At 54.6% G+C, this 22,548-nt stretch overlaps 1 long non-coding RNA gene across 2 annotated transcripts in view; it reads left to right on the top strand.

Annotated features, from left to right (window-relative positions):
• The window catches only part of LOC121491375, a 28,160-nt gene continuing 5,612 nt past the window's right edge, over nt 1-22,548 (top strand). Inside the window, exons 1-3 of one of the 2 annotated variants that reach the window (XR_005987948.1) lie at nt 1-408; nt 1,012-1,113; nt 1,494-1,561. This is a non-coding gene — a long non-coding RNA (uncharacterized LOC121491375). Of the gene's footprint in view, nt 409-1,011; nt 1,114-1,493; nt 2,054-22,548 lie in introns of those variants that run through there. The other variant, XR_005987947.1, reaches the window with a different exon arrangement.

Here is a 22,548-nt window from a genome sequence, read left to right as displayed (position 1 = left end):
TCTGGGTACATACGGGTAAAGACAGGAGGTATCGCAAATGGAGAAAGGAAAACAGGGAGGTGGGAGTGACAGCAGTTTTTCTCTCTGTTCTGTTTTCCTGTTTTAATTTTCCTGTAATAAATATTGAAGAGCGGTTGTGGCAACTAAGGCGGTACGTCCCCGGGCAGATGGCTGGTGCCCCCCCCCCCCCCACCCACCACCCCAGAGCCTGGAGGGCTGGGCCCGCCCCGGAGCTGTCACCGGAAGTGCCCTGCAGTGTGCCGGCTGAATCACGCAGACGTCATGGCCACTCGCAGGGCCTGCTGGTGACTCACGCGTGCGCCCACTCCTCTGCGGGTGCCTCTGGTTGGAGCTCAGGGAACCCGGAGCCAGTTCCCGGGGGGCCAGCTCTGAAGCCCCCCCTTTCAGGTCAGAAAGCCTTGGGCCCTGGAGCCCAGCGCACCCAGCTACGTCCCCGCCCTGCTGCTCAGGAGACTTTCTCCAGGGCCCAGGGCTGAAGTCTGCGGGTGGCAGAGCCAGGACCTCGGGCGGAGAGTTAGGCTGTGCTGGGATGACGTCCCTTCTGTTGAGGTGACCGCCCCCGCCCCCGGGAGGCTGTCAACCCGGGGGCAGGACCATCTCCTCCTTTTGCATCCTGGTTCCCACCACAGAGGCCTCAGCTCTCAGCATAGGTGGTGGCTGCTTGTGTCTGGGAGCCTGGTGTCTGAGGCCTGGTCTTGGAGTCGAGAGAGCAGGCGATGAAGGGTCCTGTGTCCCAACGTCCCAGAGATTGGGTGAAGAGAAGGGTGGGATTGGGTCTAGGGAGGAGGGAGGGGGTTGAGAGCAGGTCCCGACCTGTTCTTGTTGGGAAGGAAAGAGGGGAGGGGTGGGCGAGAGGACTGCTGTTCCAGGGCCAGAAAGTAGCGCCCACAAGACACAAAACAATTGGGAGGAGGGGTGAGGCGTGGGGTGGAGAGGCCGTTAACTCACCTGTGTTGACTGAGAGCCCTACTACGTGTCTGCTCTGCTCAGGTGCCAGGGAGACAACGAAACACAAAGCAGGTGAAGCGCAGGCCCTCGTGGAGATTGTGCAGCCCGGGGGACCTGGGAAACCAGCCAACTAACTGATGTGCGGTAAGTCGGGGGAAGGAAATGGAAGTAGGGAGGAGGCGGTGACAGGCAAAGGGGTCATGCTCTTTCATGTGGGTAGTGGAGGAAGAGCTCCGAGGAACTGGAGGAGGAAGTGGGGGACAAACCGCATGGTTAGCAGAGGAAAGCTTGTTTTTGGCATTGGCGTTGCTAGTGCAAAAGCCCTGCGGCACGGATGCTTTTGTTTTTTTGTGTGGCCAGAGCAGAGTAAGGGATGGGGGTGGCAGTGTGTGTGTGTACAGTGGGTCTGGTGGGGCCTTGTAGGCCCCGGTAAAGAGTTTGGATTTCATTCTGAGTGGAATGAGAAGCGTGGGAGGTTTGGGATCAGTCTTAACCTTTTCAAAGGCACACTCTTGTTTCCATAGGTCGAGTGTCAGTGGGCGTGCCCCAGGGGAAGCAGGAGCCTTGCTCCCAGCCTGTCGCAGTTGTCCAGGTCAGAGGTGCTGGAGACTTGCAGGGTGGTGAGGGGCAGTAGTGGAGGTGGCAGGCAGGCGAGTTCTGGGTTGGAAAGACAGCCAGCGGGATCAGATCAGGGGTTGCCTGCGTGTGACAGAGGAGTCAGAGGCTCCAGGGTCCTGGAAGGGTGAACTCTTCTTGGGTGAACTCTTTTTGGGGCCAAGCGGTTTTATCTGGAGGAGAGGACGCAGGTGATGGGCGGGTAGGGTCGGCATTTGCACCAGTCAGCCAGCACTGCCACAACCAGGCAGGGGTGCAGGGCACAGGGTGCTGGGCGCTCGGACCCCACATCTGGGCTTCTCTATCCCTCCTGTGATGCATCCTTGGGAGGGGACGGACACCCTTTCCCATCCTGTTCCGTCTCTGCAGCTACTACCACCTACCCATGTCCTCTCACACCTTAGCTCTGCTTCCTCCCCGTCTCACCACTACCCTGTGTTCTGGTCCCGAGAGGCTGAGACCTTTGCTATGAGGCGCTGTCGTGGGCTGTTCTAAGGCCTTTTCATATACTGACTCATTCACTCCTCACAAAGTCCCTTCACGATTGAGGGACCAAAGGCACAGAGAGGCTGAGTGCTTGCCCAGGGTCACACAGCCAGTTAAGGGGAGGAACTGGTGCTTGAGCCTGGCAGCAGGGCAGGCTGGTTCCAGAGTTGCTCTGAACCTTTATGTCCATCGTGCCGCCCCCTTGTGGCCGTGGCCACCCTTCAGCAACACCCCCCCCCTCCCGGTCCCCGTGATCCTATACCTACCCCTCCAATGGCCCCTTTTCAGTCTTCGCCTTCTGCTGTACGCACTCTGCCGTCCTCTGCACCTGCAGGGTTTTCTCCTGGGGCCTCTTCACCCCTGTCTGTGGAGCTCAACGTGGGTTTTGAGTTCCAGACCGAACATTCAACTAGACATCTTCGCTTGGGCGCCCTGCCGACACTGCCCCAAATGCACCCCAAATATGCTGGCCTTCTGTCTGGCAAATGGCACTCTGGCCCCTAGGAGCTGGGGGACAGATCCAGGTGTGGGCTGTGCTATTTCCTGTATGGTCAGGAGGGGGAGCCTCGCACCCTCCCTTCTGCACCCCCCTCCCCATGCCCAGTACCACCTGCTGATCCACTCCCAGTTGCCCTCTAGTGCAATGACTGGAGCACTGGAGATCCCCAAGGCCACCTCGCTTGGGGTATGGCCACACTCCGGTCAGGCTGCCCGCTCCTGCTCTGTCTTCCCCTGGTCCGTTATCCACACAGCGCCTAGAATGATCTTGCAGAGAGCATATTGGGTGCTAAAGCCCTCAGGGCGCCCCTGCTCCTCAAGGTGAAGGCCTCATCCTGCACTAGCCCAGGTGCCTTGCTGGCTTCACCTTGCCAGCCGTGCCCGGACCCTCCCTGAGCCTCGGGGCTCCAGACACACTGCTTCTGCGACTCCCGCCCCCTGCCTGGACCTGGCTACCTGTCCAAGTTCTGTGCCATCTGGGCTCAGCCTGGGCACCTCCCCAGATGTGCCCCCATGGCCCGCGATGTACCCGCCCTGAGAGTCTGCTGTGTAGAATGCACCTGTCTTCCACTTTGCTGACGCTCCTCCCACCCTGCGGGTTGTGAGCCCCCCGAGGCCAGGGACGGGATCTACTGTCCCCACAGTATCTTCAGCCAGCCCCTGACACGGGCACAGCACTCTGGATTCTCTCAAATAAATGTTTACTGAGTGAATGAGTGAATGTGGGAGCCAGTGGGTAACTGACCTGGGGGAGGCTGCTGTCCCCGCCACGACAGCAGGAGGGTCACAGCAGTGGGGACTGAAAGAGGTAATGTGGGTGCCTGGGTGGCCCGGTCAGTGGAGCATCTGCCTTTGGCTCAGGTCATGATCCTGGGGGTCCTGGGATCGAGCCCCACGTCAGGCTCTGTGCTCAGCGGAAGTCTGCTTGTCCCTCTCCCTCTGCCCCTCCTCCCACTTGTGCGCTCTCTTTCTCTCTCTCTCAAATACATAAAATCTTAAAAAACAAAACAAAACCAAACCAGAGAGCGAAATGATGCTTTGGAGCCTCTGGCCCCAGAGGGGATAGTTGGTACGTGGGGCTCACCGCCAGCTCCTCATCCTCTCCCCTGTCCATCTGGCTAACCTGCGAGTGGCCGCGGTGCTAACTGACCATTCTGTCCGTCCTGCCGCTGCCGCCCCCTCACAGGGCCTTCTGGAGACAGTCCCGTACTCCAGATGCTCAGGCTTTCCGGGCCCGGAGCCCGACCCGAAGGTGGAATCCTTGGGGCATACTTGTCCCTGGCTCGGAGCTGGGCTGTGCTCCCTTCTGAGGACTCAGAGAAGCCAGAGTCGGCAGCCAGCGCCCCAGGCACCTCGTTGGGTGCTCCCCAGGTCAGAGGCGAGGTCTCGCATCTACTCGCTAATGCACGATTTATTTCTTTTGCAAGTTTCTCTGGGACCTGTGCTTGTCCAGATGTTTGCATGATCTGGCGGGAAATGAGGTTTATGGAGCTGCTGGCAGAGTACCATTTGGCATCCCTGCGGTTCTAGAGATTTGGGGGGCCTTGGAGCTCGGGCTCCAGCTGCATGCGGCTGCCTGCGTCCTTGCAGCATTTAGCTTCTGAGCCCGGCAGCTTCCACGGCCCCAAACACGTGAGCGACCTCATGACTCTGCCCCTCCAGTGATCCCCGACAAACTGTTCAGCGCGTAGGTGGAATTCCTATTTTTAATAGCCAAGTTGTTGAGAAATTGTGGGGCTTCTACTTCCTTTGGAACAGAAGGCTTCCAGAAATATTTATACCTTTGCTTCTATAGAATCTAGGAAATCATCCCAGCCCAGAGGAGGTCAGCAGGTGGCGTGGGATCACCTAGGAGACGGCCCCAGTGACATCACCATGCTCACCCAGTTGGGCTGGCCAGTCCTCTCAGTCGGCTGGCCTTGCTCTCTTTTGGGGAGGGGGGCTTGGTAAGGGTTGGTGGGACCAGGTCTTGGGGGCTGCCAGTGTCATGCTGAGGGATCTGAACCCTGTCCCTGAGTCCTCAGTGAGTTTTAGTGGAGGACTAACAGATCGGATGTGCATTTCCGAGAGGTCAGAGGCAGTGGATTAGAGCTGCGTCCTGTCAAGGCTTTCATTTTGCAAGAGACCTGTGTACAGTGCCAGGGCACAATCCCTCTAACCCTGTGCAGTACATTCCAGCATTTTCTGTTCTGTTCTGTTTCATTTGTTTTTCTAAAAATGCTGTTTGCAACCCTCTGCACTGATTTCCCGTCTCCCTGAGTGTTTTTTGATCTGAAGTTGGAAAAGCAGCACTGGATTGGAGAGAGGAAGCCCGGGCAGAGGCTGCTGTCACTGTCCAGGTGGGATGGGAGTGCCAGGCCTGGGGCAGACGGGGGTGGGGTGGGGCAAGGGGGCTTCCATCGGGGCAGGCCTTGGGCCCCCAGGGCTATGCGCTGCACCTTGGATCTGCGGGCTCCGTGTACCCCCTTCAGGAGACTTGGGGCGGCCCCTGAAGCCACAAAGGGGGCTAGTGATTGTGTCGAGGTGGGGATCCAGAAGCTGTGCTTTCATAACTCAGACATGCTGCGTGGTGTCTGAAAGTCATTTCATTAAATGTCACGTGGAATCAAAATAGAAATTACATCTTTGGGACAAAGCCCATTGAGCCAGGAGCCAGGCATGCTGAATTGGACCCAGAATAGTTTCATGGAAGCTGGGACTGTGGATCCAGGCAGCCCTGTCTCCAAGGCCAGCCTCTCCCCACCTGGCTCACACTAGAACCTCCAGATGTGACAGGTGGTTCTAGAGCTGTTGGCTCGGAGGAATCAGCGTGGCTGGGGGGGGGGGTGGGCAGTGGTGACAGCGCCCGTTTGTCACTCTCCTAGGTAGCCGTGCTGAGCTGAAGAGCCACTTACGTCATCCCTGATCCCCGTTTACCTTCCAGGAGGTACCCTTACCATATTTGAGGAGGCTCAGGGGGATCAAGGTATTGGTCTGAGGTCACAGAGCTGGTGACAGGCAGGGATGGGGTTTGAACTCCAGACAAGCTTCCACAACATTTTCCCTCCTGCATCCTGGGCTCCTCTGCCTTGTTGCTCCTGGTTCTTGCAACTAGCTGACCAAGGTTGAGAGAGATGCCCAGATTAAATCTGGGTACCCGGGGGAGGGGCTTGGGCCTTGGCAAGTTTGAGGCCCCCTGGCAATCCTAGCATCCTGCTAACTGGGGACCACTGCTTTGGGAAGGGATGGGAGTGGCCTTCGTGTCTGCCTTCCATCCCAGCCTCTTCTTGGTGGTCTGTTCATTCAGCCAGTGCATGAGAAGCACTTTCCTCTGGAGGCCTGGCAACCCACACCTGGCAGCCCTGAGCAGATCCCACCCCGCCCCACCTCCATGTGAGGCTCATCCCCACAGCCCTGCCCTAAGGTGTGTGCTCTTCCCCCTGCACCCTGCCTCTAGGTGTGTGCTCAGCCCCCTATCCCTGCCCCCAGGTGTGTGCTCACACCCCCACCCTGCCCCCAGGTGTGTGTTCCGTCCCCACCCCTGCCCCCAGGTGTGTGCTCACACCCCCCACCCTGCCCCCAGGTGTGTACTCATCACCCTCCTCCAGGCCTCCACCTCCCCAAGTGAGCCAGGCTTGGAAGGCAGGAGAGCTGGGGTGAAGTAGGGTGGAGCAGGCCCTGAGGGGTACCTGGTGAGCCCAGAAGGGGAGGGAGGAGGGCTGGTGGGGAGGCCACCCACTCTGAGCCTGGGTGGAGGGAGGGGTGTACTAGAAGAGTGAGGAGATGCCCAGGGGCTGGTTTTCAGATCCCTTACTTTGACCTTTATGCATGTTCTATCCATTTCTTAGGTTGTTTTTTTCTTTTTTCTGACTTCCTACTTTGGAACATAAGTGATTTCCTCTTCTGGGGGGTTCTGTTTAATTAATTAATTAATTTTTAAAGATCTTATTTATTTATTCATGAGAGACACAGAGAGGAGAGAGAGAGAGAGAGAGGGGCAGAGACACAGGCAGAGGGAGAAGCAGGCTCCGCACAGGGAGCCCGATGTGGGACTCGATCCCGGGACTCCAGGATCACACCCTGAGCCGAAGGCAGGTGCTAAACCGCTGAGCCACCCAGGCATCCCTGGGTTCTGTTTATTTTTTATTTTATTCTTTTTATTTTTTTTATTTTTTTTTAATTTTTTTTTTCTGTTTATTTTAATGTAAGTTTTTAAGACTCTGGATTTTCCCTGATTTGTGTAGCTGAGTCCTGTAGAATCTCACATGTGGTGGGATTATTTCTAGACCTTCTGCAGAAGTTTGGGTTTGAGCCATTTCTTCGACTCGTAAGTTGAAGACTTTTTCTGCCTCAAGATGGTAGACGTCTCCCCCTAGATTTTGTCATTTATTTTTCATATAATTACACCATGATTATAATTATAGAATGTTTTACGTCGTTGCTACCTTTTGGATTTTATTAGGATTTTCTCCTTGTTATTCCAGAGTGATTTCTTTTTCCTTTTTCCCAGCTTTATTATGGTATAAATGACATACAATAATCTGTGCACGTTTAACCTGTGCTGTTTAATAAGCTTTATGCGCCCATAAAACCATCACAACAATCAAGCTAATGAACATCTACATCACTCCAGGTTTGCTCTCACCCCTTTGTGATTTCTCCCTTGGGCTCCTCCTTCCCCTAACCCTGTCCTCAGGCCACTCCTGAACTGCTTTCTGCTTATAGATTAGTTTGCATTTTCTAGAAATTAATCTAAATGGAGGCTTCTAGCATATCTTTTCATTTGTCTGGCTTCTTTCACTTGGAATTATTTTGAAATCCATCCTGTTGCATGTAACCAGGGTCCGTCCCTGTTCATTGCTGTGTAGTGTTCCATATTGTGGACGCGCCGTGTTTACTTATCCATCCAGCTATTAGTGGACATTCGAGTTTTTCCCCTTTTTGGTTCTTATGAATAAAGCTGCTATGAACATTCATATGGAAGTCTTTTAGGGACGTAGGGTTTCATTCCTCTCCGATAAATACCGACGAGCAGAGGGGCTGGTGAGAGAGAGAGTGTGTGTGTGTATGTTTCACTTTTTTTTGTTTGGTTATTTCACTTCTTAAGAAATTCCCAAACCATTTTCTAGGTGATGATCCATTGTACACATCCATGAGCACATGAGAGCAACAGGAGTGTTCTAGATGCTTCACATCCTCATGTGCCCTGTCTTTTAAGTTTTAACCCTCCTAGCAGGTGTCCAGTCCTGGAGTTTTAATTTACATTTCACTGATTGGTGACATTGAGCCTTTTTGCATGTGCTTATTTTTCATATGTGTATCTTCTTTGGTTGACTGTCTATTCAAATCCTTTGTCTTGGGGCGCCTAGGAGGCTCAGCTGGGGAAGTATCCAACTCTTTTTTTTTAAATTAAAAAAAAAGTATTCATTCGAGAGAGAGAACATGAGTGGGGAAGGGGCAGAGGGAGAGGGGGAAGCAGGCTCCCTGCTGAGCAGGGAACCCAACTCGGGGCTTGATCCCAGGACCCTGAGATCATGACCTGAGCTGAAGGCAGACACTTCACCAACTGAGCCCCTAGGCACCCATGCATGCGACTCTTGATTTCAGCTCAGGTCATGGTCTCAGGGTCAGGAGTTAAAAAAAAATAAAATTAAAAAACACACACACACACAACAAATACTTTGTCTTATTAGGTTGTGAGGGTTATTTATATTTTCTGGATACAAGTCCTTTGTTAGATTTGAAAATATGACTTGTAAATGTTTTCTACAGTCTATGCCTTTCCTCCTCATTTTCTCCAGGGAAAATCTTGAAAACAAAGATTTTTCATTTCAGTGAAGTCCAACGTACTGGTTTTTTTTTTTTTTTCCTTTTACAATTAGTGTTTTTGTGTGCCCTGTCTAGGAGATCCTTCCCAACAACTATAAGATCAGGAGGGTTTCTCCTGTGTTTTCTTCTAGAAGCTCTGTAGTTTTAGCTCTTACATTTAAGTTCATGATCCATTTTTTAGTTAATTTTCGTGTACAGTGTGAGGCAAGAGTCATGGTTTATCTTCTGCACGTGGCTGTCTTTGCACTGGCTTCAGGAAGGAGAAGTGGGAGTTTCCAGCTCCTGTGCTGTGTTCAAGCTATAAGGCCCCATCCGATGGGCTTTCTTTTCTTTCTTTCTTTCTTTCTTTCTTTCTTTCTTTCTTTCTTTCTTTCTTTCTTTCTTTCTTTCTAAGATTTTATTTATTTATTCATGACACACACACACACACACACACACAGATTGGCAAAGACACAGCCAGAGAAGGAGGCTGTATGCAGGGAGCCCGATGTGGGACTCGATCCCTGGTCTCCAGGATCACGCCCTGGGCCGAAGATGGCGCTAAACTGCTGAGCCACCCGGGCTGCCCCGATGGGCTTTCTTTAAAATGTCAAGCTTATAGTCTCTGATGGGGTGGAGACTTGTGAAAATGGCAAAATAAATTAGAGAGAAATAAATAAGCTAAATATTTTGCGTATCTGCGTGTCATGTGTTAAATTGCAGCCTCCTGTGAGACCTCCTGTGCCGTGATTTCTCGTGTCTGTGGTCTGCAGACAGAAGGTACCAGTTCCTCTGTCCATCCAGCTGGTCAGCCCTGCAGGGCAGCCCACTCCATGGAGTGCAGAGGACACAGGCTAGACTCAACCCGAACCGTGTGTCCCCAGCTCCAGCCTTTACTGCCAGGCTGTTGTTTCCTTACTGGAAAGTGAGGGTGAGGCCCAGTAGCTGCCACTGAGCCCTGAGCCATTAGTCCTGGCCGGGGTGACGCCTGCCCTCTTCTTTCCTGTCCTCTCTAGCATATAGGATTTCCCCAAAGACACTGCAAAGAGCTCTCCCAGAGCCAGAATCCCCCAGCTGCAGGAGTGGTGGTGCCGAGCCAGGATTATGTGACCACCATCGTGCCCCCAGCGAGGTATAATTATGTTACCAGGTTCTCGCAACATAGACTGTGCATTAAAGATAAGCAAGCTGAGCCCAGAGAGGTTGTTCAACTTGTTCAAAGTCACACAGGCAATCTCCTACACTCAGTCACCTGACTCCAAAGCTCACCGCCCCCCCCCCCCCCCCACTGCTCTCCGAGGACTTGGCAGTTGTGGCCAGAGCCTGCCTGGGTCTATGGGTAGACCCTGACGGCACCCCAAGGAGCCCCTCTAGATTTTGGAAATATAACTACTCTCAAAGCTAAATTTCAAGTCAGTTTATAATGGAACAGAGACCTGCACAGTCTTCTTAAAGAGAGAACAGCTTCCAGGCCTATAAGCCCTAACGGGAGAGGAGTGACTGCTGTGAGCCAGGAAAAGGTAGTCCAGCAAGGTCCAAGGTGGCAGGAGCCAGCTGCGTTTGCTCTGGGAGTAGGCATACATGAGTCCTCAAGCCCCCAGGGTCTGTTTGCTGCCCAGGGAAGCGCTTACCTTCAGGAAGAGAGAATGGAGGTGCAGGAGCCAGGCCAGCTCACTCATCCATTCCCCCAGTAATGATTCGGGGAGCTCTCACTACGAGAAAGGGACTGCTGTGGATTCTAGAATTCCATAAAAAGCAAAATTGAAATGAGGGGAGTTTATGAGCTCAATCTGTTGTCTGTGCTGGGATTTTTCCCCAAAGCCCCAAGGGGAGAGGTTGCAGTAGGAGTCAGGAGGATTGGCTGCAGTGATGGGAGGTGGGATCTGAGCTTCAGCAGCTGGGGGCCAGGACAGTCTCACCACTGCAGGGAGCAGGCGAGGGGAGCCACTCCGAGAGGCCTCAGAGGCGAGGGTACAGTGCCTGGTGCCTCGGGATGCCAAAGCCCTGTGATCCTGTCAGAGAGAGGGTGGTGGAGGAAGGCAAGACTGCATCTCTGCGGGGGTAGGGGTGGGAGAAAATAGTCCAGTCCTTGTCACAGCTCAGCTGCTCATTGTCCATGAAAACCATGGCTTCTAGGGCACCTGGGTGAGTCACAGGCGGTTACACGTCTGCCTTCAGCTCAGGTCATGATCCTAGGGCCCTGGGATTGAGCCTCACATCAGGCTCCCTGCTCCGCGAGGAGTCTGTTTCTCCCTCTCCCTCTGCCACTCTCCCTGCTTATTCTCTCTCTCTCTCAAATAAATAAATAAAATCTTTAAAACAAAACCAGAAAACATGGCTCCTGGTTTTATACATCAGGCATGTGAGCTTGGCTAATGTGAGTCTTCCCTGTAAAGTCAATCTGTGCTGGGATCCCTGGGTGGCGCAGCGGTTTAGCGCCTGCCTTTGGCCCAGGGCGCGATCCTGGAGACCCGGGATCGAATCCCACGTCGGGCTGCCGGTGCATGGAGCCCGCTTCTCCCTCTGCCTGTCTCTGCCTCTCTCTCTCTCTCTCTGTGACTATCATAAATAAATAAAAATTGAAAAAAAAATTTATTAAAAAAAAAAAAAGTCAATCTGTGCTCTAGTTCTGGCACAGTAGTGAGGTTCCTGAGTTGGGTCAGAGGAGGGGTAAACACTGTCTCAGGAGGCTCCTGGCAGACAACAAGCCAGTTTCACCCATCAGCAGTGTCGTTGTTTGTGTTTAGTTCAAGCACAAAGATTGCGAAGCCCCAGTTATGAAAAGCCAGATGAATGCCATTAACCCGGGCTTTTCACCAGCCTTGCAGCCTGGACTAGGGCGGGGGTCATGGTATGAGCTGGGGAGAGCTCTGCATTAGCTAAGCTGTCCCTCCTGGGTACCAAAAAAAACTCCTGCCAGGGTCTGGGTCATTACTTCCTATAGATCTGTGCTGCTTTTCTGCCACTCTGAGCGCAGCCATGCTGTGCGTAGGGCATTGTCTTGAGCCCTGCGAGGGGCAGAGGAGTCCCACCCAGTTCTTGCCCTGAGGCCCTGGGCATCTAGAGAGGGTTGGGGGTGGGGAGCCAGAGAACTGGCTCTGCATGTGGGAGTTGGGGAGGTTGGCCTTGTTTTTTCTCATGGTGGAGGGCGGTCACTGCAGGCCAGAGTTCCATAAATTCTATAAATTTGACATTCATTCTGCTATGAAATGTGGTTCTGAATTCCATTGTTTTGGGGAGTTTTGACAGAATGCGCAAGGAGCTAGCTGAAATTGAAACAAAATTGTCATCAGCAAGCTAATGACTATGACAATACAAATAATTTAACAACCACATTAATGCAATATTAGCTCATCATTATACTAATAATCTGCTCACAGCAATACACAAACAGTAATTGGTTGGGGAGGAATGGTTCACTGCGCGGGAGAACAAAGCTTGGGGGAGCTCTCAGAGTTTTCTTCTGTGATCTGAGAGATGAGACAGGAGCTCAGATTTCTGGAGTGTCCGCAGGGTGCCAGGGTGCAGGGGTAACAGAGGACAATCCCCTCTCAGGGAGGTGCCCAGGTCACAGGGCAAGGACAGCTTTAAGTGACTGTAAAGTGAAGTGGCTTCAAAAGGAAGAGGCCATAGGGAAGGCTTCCTGGAGGCGGCAGCATTGAGCTGAGCCTGGAAAGCTGGATTCATCAGGTCCTGTCCTCTTTCTTCACCTCTCCCTTCTTGGCAACCGGCTACAGTCTGCTTTTGTCCCTTCTTCACCTCCAGAATGCTCTAACCAAGTGAGCTTCGTGTTGCCAGACCCAAAGGCAGGTCCTCAGTCCTCTTCTCTGGTCCCGGCAGCATCTGCTTCTGTGGCTTCTGGTTCCCACCGGCATCACCGGGCCTGCTCCATTCCTGCTTCGTTCTGTCTTCTCTGCCAGGTCCTCTTCTCTGTCCATCCTGACCATGACCTGGACCACTGTCTGCAGGATGCTTCCCCCCACCCCCTGGGATGCCTAGTAGACTATTTTTTTAACCAGATTTCATAAAACAAAAATGCACATGCTTTAAGAGCACAGCGTGATGCCTGTCCACAAAGTGAATGCACTTGGGGCCTCAGTTCCCAGATCAGGAAGGAAACCGTCGGAGCCCAAGGAAGCCCCTCCTGCCCCTCCAGACCTCACCCAGAGCTGGCTATGTCCCTGCTCTGTCGCCCAGGTGCTCTTGCCTGGGTCGGTACCGGCAACAAATGGAATCCTGGGAAATCTGGCACCTTGGGCTCTGCGTCCTGTGCGGGGACTCATCCGTGTTGCCATGCAGCTACAACCTGTCCTCTCTGCTGTTGTAGAGAGTATTCCATTGTACAAATACGCCACAATTTAATTATTTGACTCCAGCCTGCCATTCATGCTGTTTCCATTTGGAGAATTATGAATAATTCTGGAAGAGGGGGCTGATGGTTCACCTCTGCTCCCGACCCTGCAGACCACCTTGCCCTGTGGGAACGGGGCTTGACGCAGGTGACACTGTGTCAAGGGAATTGCAAAGTCATGGCCTAACAGTGTTGCTGTGGGGTTCTCAGGTGCCATAGCCGGCCTTTTGATTTTAAATAAAAGAGCACAGAAGTTAATGCCGGAATAAATGAGTGAATTTTTATTTTTTTTTTGAGAGAGTGAGTGAGTGAGAGAGTGCACAAGCTGGGGGGAGGGAAAGGTAGAAGCAGACTCCTCATGGAGCAGGGACCCTAATGCAGGGCTGGATCCCAGGACCCTGGGATCATGACCCGAGCTGAAGGCAGATGCTTCGCCGACTGAGCCACCCAGGCACCCCATGAATGCATTTTTGTAAAGAACATTATTGCATGTCACCTTCTGTCAAATACCAAGCTGGTCATTTTCATAAATATTAGCATATCTAATTCTTGCCACAATCCTTTGAGAATGGGGATGATTATCTTGATTTTATGAAGGGATTCAGTGGGTGATGCACATAAAGCAGTCAGCAGAGTCTGTCAGAGAAAAGGGCTCCATAGACTTTTGCCCATTATCTTTATGGTTTGAGGTGACATAGCTTGTAAGGGGCCAGGCCAGGATTTGAACCTGTGAACCTTGCATCATCGCACTGCACAATTCCCACCACCTGCACTGCCTGCCTTTGTGGGGCAGTGGGGGGTGGGGTGGGGATGTGGGAGAGTGAAGGGGTCCCAGCTGTGTCTTTCCAACCCCAGCACATCTTCCTCTCTTTGGGGGGCGGGCTGTGTGGGGGCTTATCCCCCAGCCTGGCTCTGTCCTTTCCCTGCCAGTAACCCCAGACTGCGATGAGAGCCATGGGCTTAGACTCAGCTCGGGGATCTGGTGCCCTCCCTCCCCGACCTTCCTCAGCCAGAGGATGAGATTAGCATACAATTGCAGTGGTCTCTGCTCACTAATTTCATTTTCTGTGTCTGGAGTAATAGGGCCTCTTGAAGTCATTATGCTAATTTAAATTCAAATAATAAGCAGCTTAGCGTCTGACTCTGGAGTTAGGACTGAGGCTCTGCTCTGTGCCAGTCCTGGCTGCTCCCGGCAGAGGAAGGCTCGGTGCTTCCGAGGAGTGGCCTCCTCCGCCAGGAGCCTGGGGTCAGTCAGCTGGTCAGTCGGCTGTGACCAAGCTGAAGCCACACCAGCCCAACCTGGGCAGGCCCAGGAGAGCTCCTTCCAGCACCTTCACCCTGGAAGAACCATGAGAACAGTGAGCCATTAGGAGCTGTGCCCTGGGGCCTGGTGGGGGCATTAGCCCTTTGGACAGGATGGTTTCTTGGCTTCTTCCGTGAATTCGTCATTCACGTCACTCTCTTGGGCCGAGGGATGGATGTCGGTTTTGTCTTTTTTTTTTTTTGTTTTTTTTTTAAAGGTTTGTTTTCTTTTCTTTTCTTTTCTTTTCTTTTCTTTTCTTTTCTTTTTTTTTTTTTAAGATTTTATTTATTCATGATAGTCACACAGAGAGACAGAGAGGCAGAGACACAGGCAGAGGGAGAAGCAGGCTCCATGCAGGGAGCCTGACGTGGGAGTCGATCCTGGGTCTCCAGGATTGGGCCCCGGGCCAAAGGCAGGTGCCAAACCGCTGTGCCACCCAGGGATCCCATGGATGTCGGTTTTGAATGGGAGCCAAATCTGGCCCTAATTTTTATTTACGTCTAATTGTGAGAGGTGAGTTGGGGATGGTGACATTCTCAGAGGGGTCTGTGACCCCGAATAGGACAAGAACCAGGTCTCTAGTGAGTGGAGACATGCTTGGTTCAGCTTGAGTGGTTGAGGGGCTGTGACCAGTGGTTCCCACATGTTCTGGTGCCCAGACAATGAGCAGGCCCCCTGGGCGTCTCTCCCTCAGGCGTCCAGGGGTCCAGGCAGGCCACTTCAGCACTGTACTACCTATTGATTCCTGCCCTTCAGTATGGGGGTGCACGCTGGATTCCTTGTTTGCTCCAAGGACCGGTTCTTGGCTGGCAGTGTTGGCCTAGTGTCTGCCCCTGTGTCTAGCCCTCGGGAGCTGGGGCCTACCCCTAGGCCTCTCCTCCCACTCAGTTCCACACACTGCCCCAGCCTCCCTCTGCTGGAGATGTGAAGCTCAGATTCAGGGACTTTCCATGAGGACCCCTTAGACAGGCAGGGCTCTAGTGATGTTCTCCAAGGCAGAATTTTATTTTATTTTATTATTTTTAAATATTCTATTATTTTTTTGAGAGAGAGGGAGCACTGCGGGTGAGGGGTGTGGGGGGGGGGTGCAGAGGCAGAAGCAGATGCCCCACTGAGCCTGACATGGGGCTTGATCCCAGGACCCTGAGATCATGACCAGAGCTGAAGGCAGACCTTCACCAACTGAGCCATCCAGGTGCCTCCAAGGCAGGATTTTAATAGTGCAAAAAAAAAAAAAAAACCAAAAAAAAAAACCCAAAAAACCCAAACAAACAAACAAACAAACAAAAAAACCAGTTCCAGAGGATCGAGGTTAGGAATCACTGGTTGAAATAATTCAATAGGCTTCCTTCCTGCAGGACTGCTCAGAGCCTTGATCGACCACTTTCTTGATATAGAATGGGGGCATTTCCCAAACACAAGTGGGCATGACCTTCCTGCACACATGCCACGTGGCAGCCTGGACCTGCACTTTCTGGGCCCTGGGAGGTGGGCAACATGATCTCTGTTTTACAGATGAGGGACTGAGAAACCAAGAGGGTGGGGACTTGTCCGGGTGCACGGAGCTCAGAGAGGAGCCAGGTTACAGTGGGGGCTCCCTCCCTTGGAAAGATGTCTCACCAGCCGCTAGGCCCTACCAAGTTGTTGCTCAGTGGAATGGTGTGGAGCTGTCCCTTCCGAGTCCTGGGCTCTGAGTCAGTTAGGAGGCCGTCTTGTTAGGATTGCAGATACAGTGTTTTGGGGGACAGGGGTCACTGATCTCAATCGAGAGCTCTGGCCTAGGAATTGGGGGGGTGTATGATGAGTGTCAGCTCTGACATTTATTTGGCCATGTGAGTGGGACTGGTACTTTCTGGGCTTCGATTTCTCCAGGTGGAGATAAAGGACCCCTCTCTGTCCCCAGGAAAGCTCCTGGCAACAGCTTCCTTGGCCCGCCGACAATTCGATGCCTGCCCCACTTCAGCAGGGAAAACCTATTTTCTTTGTTTGGCTGGAAGCCGACTTTTTTTCTGGCAAAAAGGGCTGCGCATCTTAAACCAGCCAAGTGGCCAGCATGAGACGAGGGCACCCGCAGGGAGACGGGTTCAAGTTGGGGTCCTGTCTGAACTTGCTGTGTGACCTGGGCTCCAGCTCTGGAAGGAGGGGATCGGACTTGCTAGTCTGCAGGGGCCGCCGCCTTGCTGATTCGACCCGGGCCTCTGGCCGTGGTTGCAGCTGGCCGGGCCTGCCCAGGGAGCGGGCCTCCGGAGAAGGCCACCCCACTCCGCGTCCCCGGAGACAGGTGCACTCGGCTGGCCACAGCAGCGGCCAGCGGGGGCGAGAGGTGGGGTCTTGGTGGGGGCGGCCAGCGGGACGGGCTCTCCGGCAAGCAGGGCCCTGGGGTCCGGTGCTCATCAGCTAAGCAGGTAATTATGTGTGTGCTTTGTTCCCGGCACAAAGAAGCTCTCAGAGAACTTCCGAGAGGCTCCGCTTCCTCGCTGATTTGATTTTTTTTCAGAGCTGGAGTGTGAAAGCCAGGCTGAACCTGCCTAATTGTGCCTGCGAAGGCTATTCAGAGAGACCGTTCTTGGAAGGAAATCAGGACAATTAGCTCTTGGCTGCGGGTAGAGGGGGAAGCGAGCTAATCATGGTGAATGTCAGCCTGTTCCCGGGGGAACCAAAGGGCACGGAGTTGGGAGAAGAAATAGCAGAAAGAGGCCCATGTGCCAGGCCTGCCTCCCGGGGCTGGGTTAGCCTCCACCGGGAGGGAGCAGAGGCCCGGCCTAGACGGGGAGAGCCCTGAGCGCCCGCCTCGGGCTGCTGGGGCCTGCTGTGTGACCTTGGGCGAGTCTCTTAGAGCCCCCCTCCCAACCCCCAGCCCGGGTCTCAGTTTCCCCAAGTCTGCAAAACGAGTGCTGTGCAAAATGAGCAGATGGAGCCCGTTTATCACCGGGACGACAGGTGGGCACTGTGGGCAGACGGTGCCACCGGGCCTGAGGAGAGAGCCCCAGCGGTCAAGTGCAGACCCTGGTCCTCTGGCCGCTTCTCACCACCACGGCCTCCCCGTCCTCCCTGATTTCTGCTTGGGCTAGAGGGCAATTTCTAATTCAAATGCAAGCGCTTCATCCGGCTTCCAAGTCAGGTGGAAGTCCAAGTCTTAGTGCGGCCTCTTCTTAGCTCTGTGACATCAGGGATGCTCCTTAGCCTGGGTCACAGTTTCCTAACTAATACATTATGGTACCCAGGGTGGTCTGACCCCCAGGAGGTGATACATGCCCGTCGTCATTGCTCTGCATCGAAAACATGGGTCCACGTAAGTTCATTTTCCCCTTAGCCAGAGACAGAGACTGCACAGAAGTGTTTCTAAATGGAGTATGTGCTCTTTTTCGGCGTTTTTTGAATGGAGCCCGGGGAGCATACTCCACTGTGTTGGGTTTTTTTCACCCTTAAAGAGAGGCGCAGCGTTATCAGAGTCTGCGTCTATGTCGGTGCCTGGCTCCACTGCGCGCCAAGGCTGTGTGACAATCCCTCTGATCCCTCGTTGCCTTGTCCCAGTAATGATTATCTCTCCTCCATCCGTGTGTTGTGGGGATGATACTTCTTAATAGACTTTGAACAGGAACTAGCACTTAGTAAGCACCTGACAAACTTTGCATCATCATCATCATTATTGGATCACTTGGGGTCGCACTATAAAATCCACATGTGCCAGGTGATAAATGTGTTCCCACGTGGCTGGAATGAGAGCATCAGAACTAGGGTTCAGCCAGGGCCTCCAGGTCTATGCTTAGACGATGTCGATCATCACGTATTTTGGAAACCGCTCCCGGGGAGAAGAGACTCAGGGTGACTTCTAAATTTGGGGACTTTAGGAGACAGGTGTGGGAGTGGCCAGAGAACTCGGCCCAGAGATAAGCGGGTTCTGCATGCGCTGACCCAGGTCCCCTGGTCCTGGTGGCCCGCATGGGATGTAAGGCTCCTCTGCTGGCCTCAGCCCTTTCTGCCAGACAGATGGGGACAGGTTGCCACGGGCTGCCCCGGCCACAAGCGGAGGTATCCTCATTTTATTCCATTATCCTTTGGCTGCTCCTCAAATAAAAGGCTTTATGCCCTGCCCAGTCAGAGAACAGTCCACTTTACCCGTTGGCTCTCTCAATCTCCACACTTTAGAGGGGTCGTTTTGGAGGTAGTCATGCTCGTTTCCTGGCAAGGCCCTCTCGGGACCCCGTGGGATGACGTCTCTGGCTGGGAGCAGGCTGGGACCAATTGTGGGACCTCCCAATGGGTGGCCCTGTGGCTCATGGTTATTATGACTGGTGTCCTCTCCTGGGCAATCAAGGTGGTGACGGAGCTGAAAACATGACCTGTGAGGATAGGTGGCCAGACCAGGAGAATCCTTCCCTGGAAGAGACATGCAAAAGCTGCATCTGACTTATTTGAATAAGTGTGTGGTTGGAGGCCGTGTGGACTGCTCACCACGTGCCACATGCACACGTCGTCTCATGCCCACGTTACTGGGGGTGGCAGAGGTGCGGCTTGGGCTCTGTGTAGACACATACTTCCCACAGTCAGCGGTGCTGGAAGGTGGAAGGGCAGTGAGCAGCCCAGGTCTGCAGCTGCCAGGGGTTCGCTGGGTTGTCAGGGGGTCTGGGGGCCCTTCCACCCCAGGTTCACTGAGTGGTGGGGCTGGCACGGCAGATGGAGCCCTGCTCAGGGAGCTCTCTGCAGCCCCAGCAGCTCCCCTCTGCGGCCCACCTGCCAGCGACACACAATTCCATCTTAATGCCTTTTCAATAAAGCCTTAAAGATGACAAGCCCCATTTCCTGAGCAGAGCAGAACAGTTATTTTACACTTCATCTAATTGATTAAAATTACTCCTCTAAATTAACCAGGCCTTGCAGAGCAGGGGCGGGGGGGTGAGTGAGACCCAGAGTCAGGACAGCTTGCCCTAGGTGTGGGGAGCAGGGGGGGAAGGAGGGGGAGACGCTGCAGGAGCCGGGCAGTGGGGACTGGTCAGGGCCCCGCCGTGGGGGCAATGGCCTGTCTCCTGAGCCCTGCTCTCCCCACTCCACCCCCACCCCCCAGTGCAACTGTCCCCGTGCCACCCTCTTGATACCCTGCAGACCTACGTCAGCCGACAGGATCCTGACAGGCCGTGGGCCCTCCCCTGATGTCAGGCTGTACTCACCAGGGCCTCCCTCAGGGTCAGGGCAGGCCAGGGGCTTGGCAGCTGCTCACTGTGGCGAGTGGGCGAGGTGACCGGCATCCAGGTCTTGTCTGATCCTCCAAGATGCCCCAGGATGTGGGTGATTGTGATCCCACTTTACAGCCTTAGAGACTGAGGCCAGCTTCCAGGCACGGGGTACTGGGGGTACCCCTGCATGCTCTGCCCTACAGCGGCCCCCAGGGGACTAGGAGCCATGCCCTGCTCTTGCATGTCATCTGCCAAACCCTGTGGTTCTCCCGGCATCTCACAATGTGAACTGGCTTATAGGGGTGCCGGTTTGCTCACAGCCCCTCCGGGGGAAGCCTTCACCCGGCGTGGGGCAGGCACAGCTTCTTACCCAGGAAGGAATTGGGACACCCCTCACTTGGCTGGGCTGATGCTGGCATGGCGGCAGATCCCTCAAGAGCAAGAATGGGAGCTGGTGCCTTTGCATGGATGTAGAGTTCTGTTTGATGCCTGGGTACAGACACCTGTCGGTCACAGCTGGTTTCAAGACGGGGTTGCGTGCCGACTCCCGGCGCTCTGGCCTTGCACTGCCCTCCCCTGGAGCACCTCCCTGCTGTGAACCCTGTTACAGGGGCCCCTGTGCGGCACCATCTCCACTGCACCGTGCTTGCCTCAGTTTCCCTGGGTCTGGCTCCACCTGCCCCATAGTGAGGGCTCAGTAAATGTTCGTGAGATAGCTGCCCGCCTCTGGCTCCGCCGGCTGGGCTGCAGGGGCCTGATAAACATCTCCTCCCTGCCCAGGCCCACCTGTAAATGCCCACAGTGCCCTTGACTACACCCTACGAGCTGGTGGCAAGACTGGGAGGGGCAGGGTCTGGAACCCCCTAGAGGGCATTGTGTAGGTCTGCCTTAGGGGATCCGGTGCATTGGGGCACGAAGGCAGTGTTCTGCCTTGCTGGTCTGCACTGTCGGGCTGTGCTGAGCCGGCTGGGTGCTGGCAAAGGACACAGCAGTGGTGAAGATCCCCTGACTTTCCTGTCTCCTGGCTCTACCCGCCTCTGCTCTCTGCCCCGGGCCAGGATGAGGCGGAGGGACAAAACGGAAGCCGAGAGCCTGGATAGGAGGCCCAGGGAGCCTGATAGGGTGAGGCTGGTCCTCCTGGGGGATGTCCTGCAGCCAGGTCCTCCCAGGTCCCCAGACCTCAGCGGGTCAGGCCGGGCTGTGGGTTACGTGGGGGGTGGCAGGGACTGGCCAGGATGAGGGAAGGCGGGAGCGGTGGGGTCTGGGCCAGCGCCCCCGTGCCCCACAGGCAGTGGGCCCCGACCGTGCGTTCCCGACTTGAGCTCCTCATGGCAAGTGTTTGCGGCCTGCCCTTTCCTATTTTCCAAATTGAAGATGATCATGGCTCTTCTGATTTCTCTTCCCTGGAAAGGCCACGGCGGCCCACTGCCTCTGGGCATTTCATAAGCCCTCGTCTGCTTGCCCGGAGGAATTATCTCAGGGCTGTCTTGGAGCTGCGTCTCAAGGCAACACATCCAACTGTTGGGAGGAAAGCCACTTCCTCCACGGATTCGGGTCCAGTGGTTGGAGCCCGCGAACCTAACTGTGACTAGATGGGATAGCAGGAGGAAAGACTAGGTCTGCTCACGTGCCCGGGAGCACACAGCGGAAGAGGCTCCACACCCAGAGGCAGGGGTTACATACATAACAGGGGGAAGAGAAGGGACAGAGAGAACCTCCCCGCTTTTTAAGGAAAGATCAATGAGTGTTTAGGGGAACAGAAAGGGAACTAAGGCAGTCCTGATGATGCTTGCTTATGCAGCTGGTCTCCGGCTTCGTCCTCCCCCAGGGAGGGATTTATGGCTTGCCCATGAGCCTCCACGGCCTTGGCTGACATCAGTTTATAGAGACTGGGTGGCCCATTCTGTGACCCTCATCCAAGGTGAGAGGGACCAGGGGAGGAGCCCCAGCCCACCCTTCAGGCTGCCTGCCCCGTTCTCTTGTGTTCTTGGTTCTCTTGTACTCAGGGACACAAGGAGCTCCACCCTGCTTCTCCACCCCTAAGGCCAGTGGTGGGGAGCGCCCTGAGGCCCAGGCTCAGACCCTCCTGAGGAAGGGGTGCTACTGCCTTTCTCTGCAGGCTTCCGTGCTCGAAGAAGTGCTCAGGAACACCCAGTCTCTGCAGCCCTGAGCTCCTGCACCTGATAGAAGCCCTTGTCACGTTTTCCACTCCTAGAATGACCCATTTGCAATTTTCCCAATTAACTGTCGCATTTCCTCCTTGGCTGGAACCTGGGATTTGTTTTTGAGGCTGAGCAGGTGGCTGGAGCTATAGAACATAAATATATCATGCTTGGGGAGTTGGCTTGGTTTTCATGGAAACAGATGTCTTCCCTCCTGAGAAGGGGTCGCTTGGCCAGGTTGCTGCATAATCCCTTCCCTGGCTTTGATCTCAGCGGTGGGGGAGCCAGCAACCCCCCAGCCCAGGGCCCCGGAGTCAGGGAAGGACGTTCAGTAGAAGTCATGGGTCCTGAAGTGGGGGAGCTGGACAGGCCAAGTTGTCAGTCTTGTTTTCCTGTCTGAGGTGTGTGTGTGTGTGTGTGTGTGTGTGAGAGAGAGAGAGAGAGAGAGAGAGAGAGAGAGAGAGAGAGAGAGGCAGAATGATGCTAAGGAGATGATGTCTGGCTGGCTGATTAGCTTAGCTACCCTTGGTGGCTGCAGTCGATTTGGGCCTGTAGTGGGGGCAGACACAGGCTCTGGCTGTGAGGTGGGTCACTTAAGGCCTGGGTCTCTCTCTCCCCTCCCTGCTCCTTCTTGGAGGGGAGAGAGAGCCGTGCTTTCTGCTCAAAGGAGCCGTGAGGCTCCCATATGCCTTGTAGCAGCAGAGAGGGCAGGAGGCCTGGGCCCCCCTCCCTCCCAGCCACAGCCCCTTGAAAACACAGGCGATGAACGCTTGATTAGAAATCAGATGCCAGACAGAAGGCCGTTTTAGAAAACTAGCACAGAGAGGCCAGGAGAGGCAGCATCCCGTAGAGCCCCTGTTAGGCTGGGGGCTGGCGCCTCAGGGCTGCAGACTGCTTTGAGATGTGGGGCCCAGGCCTCATCAGAAGAGAGGTCACCTAGAGCACCCTCTGCCCCGAGCAGATACCTGTGGAGTCTCTCTTTATAGGTACGGGGCCTGCATAGACCCCAGGTGGCAAGTAGGCACAGGCCCCAGGCGGGGCGTTGGCACAGACCCCAGACTGGGGTCGGCCTAGGCCCCAGGCGAGGAGTCGGCACAGGCCCCGGGCGGGTAGTCGGCACAGACCTTAGGCAGCAGGTCTGCACAGACCCCAGGCGGCGGGTTGGCACAAACCCTGGGCGGGGCATCGGCACAGACCCCAGAC

Source organism: Vulpes lagopus, chromosome 5 (assembly GCF_018345385.1).
Source record: "Vulpes lagopus strain Blue_001 chromosome 5, ASM1834538v1, whole genome shotgun sequence".
Taxonomy (NCBI): domain Eukaryota; kingdom Metazoa; phylum Chordata; class Mammalia; order Carnivora; family Canidae; genus Vulpes; species Vulpes lagopus.
This window is presented reverse-complemented; position numbering and strand designations above follow the sequence as displayed.